This window comes from Pinus tabuliformis, chromosome 9 (assembly GCF_031772625.1).
Source record: "Pinus tabuliformis cultivar Carrire ecotype Pingquan chromosome 9, CPIR1, whole genome shotgun sequence".
Classification (NCBI taxonomy): domain Eukaryota; kingdom Viridiplantae; phylum Streptophyta; class Pinopsida; order Pinales; family Pinaceae; genus Pinus; species Pinus tabuliformis.
In genome coordinates, this window is record NC_142307.1 from 704690396 (window position 1) to 704699623 (window position 9228).

The following is a 9228-nucleotide window of genomic DNA, read 5'->3' on the forward strand; positions in this document are numbered from 1 at the left end:
TTTTGAGACTAGAATGTTTGAGTGGTTTTGGCGAGATAACCTACGACCTAAAATTCCAGCAAGCCTAGCAGGTGTAACATGTAAACACACATATATATTAGTAAATGACACCGTAACTATAGATTAGGGGGCAAGAAGAATTAGAGGGCACTAGGACTCCAGGAAAGGAAGGTAGAGGACCTAGGGAGCTTAGCAATGGGACTAAGCCAATAAATGTGTTATTTTATTCCTATCAAATGTATAAAGGTAAAGTTGCTTCATATTAAAATATATTATAACATTAAAATATATTATATTATTATGATATATTATACTATTATAAAATTATAAATTATGGGGCATTGGGGCTATAAAAGGTATATTCCATGGTTCAATTTGTTTTTCTATGAATGTGACTGCCCAAGAGAGCTACAAAGTGTATGATTATTGTACCCCGAGTATCTTAGGTGGGTATAGGTACAAGTGTAGCTCTCCTTGGGCTACCTTGGGTAAGGCTGCAACCCTAGAGGGAGAAATATAAGGATATGTGTCCTCATATATTCCTGGAGGGTACCTGGAGACACTCAAGGGAATATAGGACTCCTAGAAGGCACATGGCTCTGAGACATCGCTAACCAACTAAGTTGGAATCCCATGGATGGGTAATGACATAACTTGATGGATTGTAAATAGAAGGGGACACACTACCTTGGGTTGTGTCGGTTGATGGGGGATGTGAGACTATTTTTTGGAAGTTGTTGGGGTTTGGTAGTGTGGACCTATTCAAGTTTAACATTCGTAATGTGCCATGGCTACCTTTACATAAGCCATTGTGCTTATGAAATCACGGTCCCATCTTGGGGTTCATTTACACTTGAGATATTATAAGTAGTTTGGTTTATGGATAGGTGGATCATCCAAGGTCCTTAGTGTGTCAATAAATTTTATCAAATATGTTTTCAAACCTTGAATTTTTCATTTTTGTTGTTTATTATATATGAATTTTATGCATGTTATTGTGTTGGTATGGTTATATTACACACATATGTACAAACATATGTATATATGTATGTCTGTGTGTGTGTGTACACACACACACACATATGCATGTACATACACACTCACATATATATTTATGTGAGTGTGTATGTACATGCATATGTGTGTGTGTGTGTATGTATTGTGGGATCAAAATCAGAGTGGATGGCATTTCCTTGACTGGGTGGATGAGGGTTGTGGATTTACACTTGAGATGTTATAAGTAGTTTGGTCTATGGATAGGTGGATCATCCAAGGTCTTTAGTGAGTCAATAAATTTTATCAAATATGTTTTCAAACCCTAAATTTTTCATTTTTGTTGTTTATAATATATGAATTTTATGCATGTTATTGTGTTGGTATGGTTATATTACACACATATGTACATAAATATGTATATATGTACACACACACATATATAGACACACACACACATATGCATGTACATACACACTCACATATATCTTTATGTGAGTGTGTATGTACATGCATATGTGTGTGTGTGTGTGTATTATGGGATCAAAATCAGAGTGGGTGGCATTTCCTTGACTTGGTGGATGAGGTTTGTGTTACAAGAGGGTTGCTAGCCTACTTAAAATTTATCATTTAAAAGTTATCACCCAAACTATACTTTCCTTGTGAAATAAAACTACTATGATTCAATTATTTAACCTCCATGCCAAGGAAATAATTCATTAATCGCAAATATACCATATTAAACTCACATATCATTTTTTCTCTAAATTAATACATCAATAACACATGCTCACATGTCATATATTTATAATCACACAATCAACTAATTTGTCTTCATGTTGGAATTGACATAGATATTTAACTCACTTCCTCTCCTACCAAAGCCATTACTATGAAGCTACATATCTATTAGATCATTTTATCCCTAATGGAGATTAATTAAGCTCATATAAGGTATAATTCAACTTGCAAGCTTTTTTTCTTGTCTTGTAACTTGATTACCTATTCCTTGTTCCATAAATGCTTCCCCATGTAAGAAATCGTTCAACAATGGTGACTTTGACATTTCAAAACCCTTCAACTAAAATTAGTTTGCTAATATCAAAACCATTGTTATAGTATCTAATATTTGTATGCTAGTTGTAGTTCCATTGGAATGATTATCTCATCTTGTTGTGAATAACTCTTCTCCATCTAATATCTCTATGGTAACTAAAGTCACATTTTAGTTGTTGTGATTGACTCTTCAACAACAATCATTCCTCATACTTGTCACAACAGGTTTATTTCTTGCCATTCAATAAAAAAATATTTTTTCAACTTAAACTTAATAAAATATAGACAAAATAACAATATTATCTTGATTGATACTATTGGATCAATTTCCTTGAGGTTTTGTATATTTCTTGAAGGACTTGGATTGGATTATGGAATTTCACTTCAAATTCATTTGTAAATTATTGAACATGGAGAAGTTATCAAACATAAACTATTGTTGAAGATTCTAGAAAAAGGATATATTTCCATCTTGTGATCATCACATTTTCACAAGATTTGGTTTTCCTTGCATTACATCTTCATATTAGTACCACTCTTCCTTCTTTATCAAATATGAGATTGCAACTAATTATCAACTTATATAGCTTATAACCCTTTCTATCCTAAACAAACTTAAATTGTTCACTTTAACATTTGATTTTTTGTCTCTCATCCTCTTAGAAATGTGAGAGTGAAAGGTTCAATGAGATCCACCTTATGATCAACTACTCGTAGTTTTAATTTTCTCAACAATCTAGTGGTATTCTACCCTTCACACCCTTTATAGAGTACATATTCAACAAGTACCTAAAGTAATACCCAACATATTCACAAAAGGATTTTGTAAGGTTGTTGGCCTTAATGATAGTTTGCGCCATTTCAAATATTTCTCTAGCTACATTATACCACCCCAATTTGTTGAAGTTTATAATATACACTTGGGAACCTTTTTGTTAATTATAGTTCCAAAATTTTTGAAATTTATGGAGTGTAATTATTTTGACTTGAAATCAATTTAGAGACTCGAATCTTATTCGATAATGACTAATGATTTAAGTCTGGGCAGTGGATAGAAAATATAGATACTTGGAGCTAATGATAACCATCAAACAATTTATGCAATTTTGATTCTTGGGATAGATTTTGAACTATATAGCTCCTACCTAGTTTAATTTCAATGAAATCATGCTTTTACCCTTTATGAATTTTTGCAATCTTCGTGATGAAATCAAGGTATACGACATATTCTTAATTCACCCAAAGTGATAGGTTTAGTGGTTGCAGTCCTAGAGGGGGTTGGAAATTAATCCTCTTTGCAAACCTAAGGTTGCAGCCTTTGTTGAGTCTTGAAACCAGATGTGTCTGATAAGGAGCATAGGGAACCTAATCGCATTCCTCTTCGTACTCCATTTGTTATGCTACATAGTGGGACTAACACCCTTTTAAGGTATAAGAATTATAATTATAAAGATACTATGAGTTTGAGGCAAAGAATGCCAAGGGATAGTGATATTTCTTTACCTTTTAACTTCCCCCTCAACATAAGGTGGGATCCATAATTGCAAATTGATGTGGGGCTCAAGTATGAACATGAAAAGGGAATATTTAAAACTTTTCCATTAGCCTAACTAAAATGAAATAGAAGTCATATGAAATATTTAATAATATTTAAACTTCTATAATATTTCACTCTTACTTACAACCATCCATTCACTTTCATAATCAAATTATATCATTTCTTGCTAGCATATGAATGCAAGTCGAAGGGGTAGTGTGTTATGTAGGCACATGTTTAAGGCGCAAAATACTTATGCATAAGTGTTAATTTTACCTACTAATCAATATGGTGTCAACTCACAATAATGAAGCTTGCTAGAAGGTTGGGTATGCATAATTAAATTGCAGAACCAATTATTCATGATGGTGGAATTATAACATTGATAGCCAATTGTTACACTCAAACTCAACTACATTACTATTTCTTAGAGGGTCCATGTTGATGAGATGGAGGGATTATAGAACTACCCTTTATCGAGCAAATTCAAGGTAGAAATTGGTAAAATATTATCCATACTCGTTTGTTAGGTTGACTTAGATGTTGAGTTTTTTTCTTCCTTTATCTTGTTCCCTTATAAAGATTTGTCAAGTTTAATATTTGTATAAAGATAATACATAAAAAATAAAAAATAAAAAAGGTTATACCTTATTCAAAGAAAATTTATTTATACTAAGATTTATAGAATGTGAATGTGTTAGGTTTCACATTTCTTTCTTTTCTTTAAAATTTATATTAATCTAAAAACCTTAATCCTAAATCAAAATAAAGATATCTTTAAATTAACATACTTCAAAAGTTATTCTCCCCTTTCTCCAAATAATTTACAAGATGAAGTTATTATTATTATTTTAATTAACTAAATAATAAAAAAATTGAAAACTAAAATAAATAAAATATACTTGAATTTATTAAAATATTCAATTATATAATAAAATATACTCTTCCCTTTTCCATACTTTCTATCAAACCTGCAAATTTTTTTCACCATTTTAACACCCTATAATATAAAATTAAAATATTTAAATATATGATAAAATATACTATTTCCCTTTCCATACTTCCTATGGAACCCACAAAACCTTTTCACCATTTTAGCACCCTAAAATCTAAGTGATATTAATTTGTGAAGTTGATATAACTGTTACCTTAATAAAAGACGCATCTTCTTATTATCCAAGGGAGAATTTGATGGTGATGGGTCACGTTATCAAATGAAGAACAGGTTCTGGTGATGGTGTTGATTTGATTTTAGTTAAAAAAAAACAAAAAAAAAAAAAAGTATTTAAATAGATTTTTACATAAAAGTAACACTTAAATTTAGGTGAAATGCAAATTAGATATCTAAAACGTATGCAATAAAATTAAGAACGCATTTTACTCCACTCCATATCCATTGAATATCGAGAATCTACCCTAAGGATGCTTGAAAGTAAGTATTTCCTTAGTGAACCACAATTTGGTGACCAAGCTAGATAAATGTGATTTATGTCTTTGGTTAAGCCGAACAAAAAATTGTTTACCAAAGACGAGACATGGAATAAGTGGTAGGCAGATACACGCTTTAGTTTAGCTGTTAATGAAATGTGAAAGTATATATTGTTATATATGAAAGTTGTCCTTAGATGAGTAATAAGTAATTGTATTGTTGAGGAGACATGGAATAAGTGGTAGGCAGATACACGCTTTAGTCTAACTGTTAATGAAATGTGAAAGTATATATTGTTATATATGAAAGTTGTGTTTAGATGAGTAATAAGTAACTGTATCTTTGGATATCGGAGTTTTTAGTTTTTAGTATTAAGATGTGAATTTTTTTATTATATTCAGGGTATATTCAGTTTTTTTTGGTTGATTTGTTATTAGTTTTTTTTATTAAAAAAGTTAAAATTTATTCTAAGTTTAACAGTATGAAATTAAATATATTATTTTTAAATAAATTTTAGTTCTATTTATCTCAAATATGATTGGTTGAAATGTCTTTCTTTTTATTGTATAACCATGACAAGAATTGACTTTTGTCTATTTTATTATTAGTTACTATGTACAATAAATATAAATAATTTGAAAAATAAAATTATATATTAATTACTCAATAAAGGTGATTTGTAATTAAACTCAAAAATTTCATTTTTTCATTGGTGTAAAATATTGAAAAGATAATTTTTATGGGTTTTATTTTTTAATTTAAAAAATATAAATTTGAAAAAAATATGTAAAAATAACATGTGTACAATTTGTACAACTCTCACTATATCAATCTATACTCTTAATGACATGACATGACATGTGTACTATAATATGAGTATTATATAAAAAATTGCCATCATTCAATATTAAATAAATAATTATTAATTTGTTATTATTTTCGTCAATGTCAAATATATATATATAACTTTTATCTACCAAAAATTGTTTAATTATAATAAAAAATTAATAAAAAAATTAAATAAATATTTATATAACTTATTTTATAATTTTAATATTATTTGAAGTACATAATAATAAGACACATCATAACATTAAAATATTTTATTAAATTAAACCAAATAAAATAAAAATACATGATTATAATGTTTGGGAAACAAATTTGACTAGAATTGTTAGATAACTTTGATTCGGTCAAATATTATAATTTGAAATTATAACGGATAAACATAAACATGAAACTCTCTCCCTTTTTGAAGGTTGGATAGATCATTTTGAAAATTCATAGTGACCTCAACTATCGTAACTATAGCAAAAAATCAGTGGTAGTTGTCGACATGGTTCACGTGAAATGTTGCAGGGAGGCTTAAATGCACCATCTAGTTATTATTAATGGTAGTTGCTGTACTTTAAATAAAATATTTTTTGAAAAATTATAGAAATTTTGGTAAGATTTTGATAAATTTTGTTAGGAATTTTTGTAAATTTAAATGTTAAATTTCAAAATTTTAAATATTTGAAAAATTTTTGATAGTGCTGAATCCATTCCCACCATTAAAAATATAATTCTCCAAATTTTTCTAATTTTTTTTCTCAAATTCCAACTACTTTTATCCCTTTTCACCATTGTCCTACAGGATCTGATCCTTTTGAAAATCCTTAGCGGCCTCAACTATCACAACTAGCCCAAAATGGTAATTGATGACGTGGCTCATGTCAAATGTTGCAAGGAGCTCCAAATGCACCATCCAGTCAACTATCATCCAAGAAATGATAGGGGTTGTCGACACGGTTGGATGGATCATTTTGAAAAGCCCTAGTGACCTCAACTATCACAATTCGCCAAGGATGGTAGTTGATGACGTGGCTCATGTCAAATGTTGCAAGGAGCTGTAAATGCGCCATCGAATCAACTAGCATCGTTTCTGGATCATAGTAGTTGTGGATAATATAAATGTTTCAGCGAGTTTTGAATGCGCCTTTGACCTTTGCTTTTGTGCCAACTCACATGCCACTAAATATAAATAGTTAATCATTCTCTTAATTTATATAATATCGATTTTTATGGGCATAGTTTATTGAAAGAAATGGCCCTTTTAGCCCATTTTGCTTAAAATATTTTAAAGATTTATAAGTTCAACGAATTATAAGTTCAAGCGGTTTAATTCTCAAATTTCAAAGTGTTTTAGTGGTTTTCCAGGTCATTGATAATGAATTTTAAATAATAAGCTTTTAGATAAATGTGTATCTTTCCATTAATATGAAAAAGACAAATATTTTTATTAGCTGGATTATACGAATTTTGAGTGTAATATATAATTTGAGTGAGTTTATTGGTTAATAATATGTGTTTTTTTTAAGATGTCAAGATCAAATTTATAGGGGTAAAGTATATACGTCATTATAAACTTTAGCAATCAATTAAAATTGATGTGTGTAATGAGTATCTTGTCCCATAAACAAAAAATGTTATACACTAATTTAGTATTTGATTTGGTAGTTATCTTGATATCATTAATATTATTATTATGATTTAATTAAGAAGTTTAATGTTGTTATGTTATATGAAATTATTAATATTAAATCTACAAGATATAAAGCTTTTTGTTAATTTTTTTTTTGGTAGGTAAGCACCCACAGGAATTTGAACTAGTGACCTATAGCAAGGAGTGTCTTAACAGTACACCCATTCACCGTCAAATCAAAGCCCCATGTACTAAGTTTTTTGTTAAATTGTTTATAAAGGAGAAAGTTAAATACAATGAAAATTATGAAATAGGAAAATTAAAATTTAATAAGTCTACTTTCATGGCAAAACCAATATCTCTTTTATCTAGTAGTTAAATAGGAATTCCTTAACTCTTAAACTTGGTTATTTGTACTTATTCTTAAAAGTGGGTATAAAAATAACTCACCCATTGTACCATCATATTACTATATCCCTTTTAGCAAAGTTGTATCAAATTACTTTGGAAAATAATATGAATGTATGGCATAAGGCCATGAAAAATAGTTAAAGGCTAAACCAAATTTAGGAGCTATTATTTAATGATGGACCACCTTTTTATGCGTAGGATCATTATAAAAGAGTGTCACAATAATAAACACAACCTCTTATCTTGTTTCATTGATGTAAAAAAAATTGGCACAACTAATAGTACTAACCTACAAAGTTAGAAGTATCTTTTGTGTTGACAATTGTAGGAGAAAATCATTTTCAATTTTAGGAACATTAAAGGTTGGTTGGAAGAAATTAATTGTACTATAAGATTTTAGAAGGGTTGTCCCCTGTAGCCTATCTTTTTTGGCATATACTTCAGCAAGTTAGAGAGTTATTTCAAGAGGAAAGTTGTGTTGGCTTGAATCTAGTTAGTTTAGTCATCATCCTCTTTCTTCTTTATATTGATGGTATTGTTAGATGACAAGAAATATCTTGGAATTTGTTTCATCATAAACACTGTAACAGATAAATGTAGAGTGACAAATTTATTATGCTCTTAAAAACAATTGTAAATCGATAGAATTTTGACTATGGAATAAGAGAAAATTTCTCTTTGAGATTCTAGTAATTCTATTTATTTTATATGATTATGAAGTTTGGGATGGTAACACCTTTAAAAAATCCTAGAAAAATATAACAAATCTAAAATTATTTTATAATATATAATAAAAAAACTAAAACCAATACACTGTATTATATATTTCTCATCAAATAACATATTTACAATTAGCCCCAAGAGTTAGCTTAATCGGTCAAATCAGTGCCTTGCCAATCAAGAGGTCACAAGGTCAATATTTAACGTTAAGAAACAAATTGAAAAAAAAAAAACATCAAAATCCAATCAAAACTATTTATACTTTTAACCCAATTAATATAAGCACACTAAAATAATAAAAAATATCATTTTTTTTATATGATAGTGAACCACACAAAAAACAAAAACATATTTGCAATTAGATATTTAACGTTAAAAAACAAATTGATAAAATAAAAAAATTAAAAATTAAAAAAAAAAAAAAAACAAAACAAAAAAACAAACTTCAAAATCCAATCAAAACTATTTATACTTTTAACCCAATTAATATAAGCACACTAAAATAATAAAAAATATCATTTTTTTTAATATGATAAATACTATAACTACTTTTTTGATGTAGATTTATTTTATGAAGTGAAAGATACTTAGTGGATTTCTCATTAAAGGCTTTGTGTA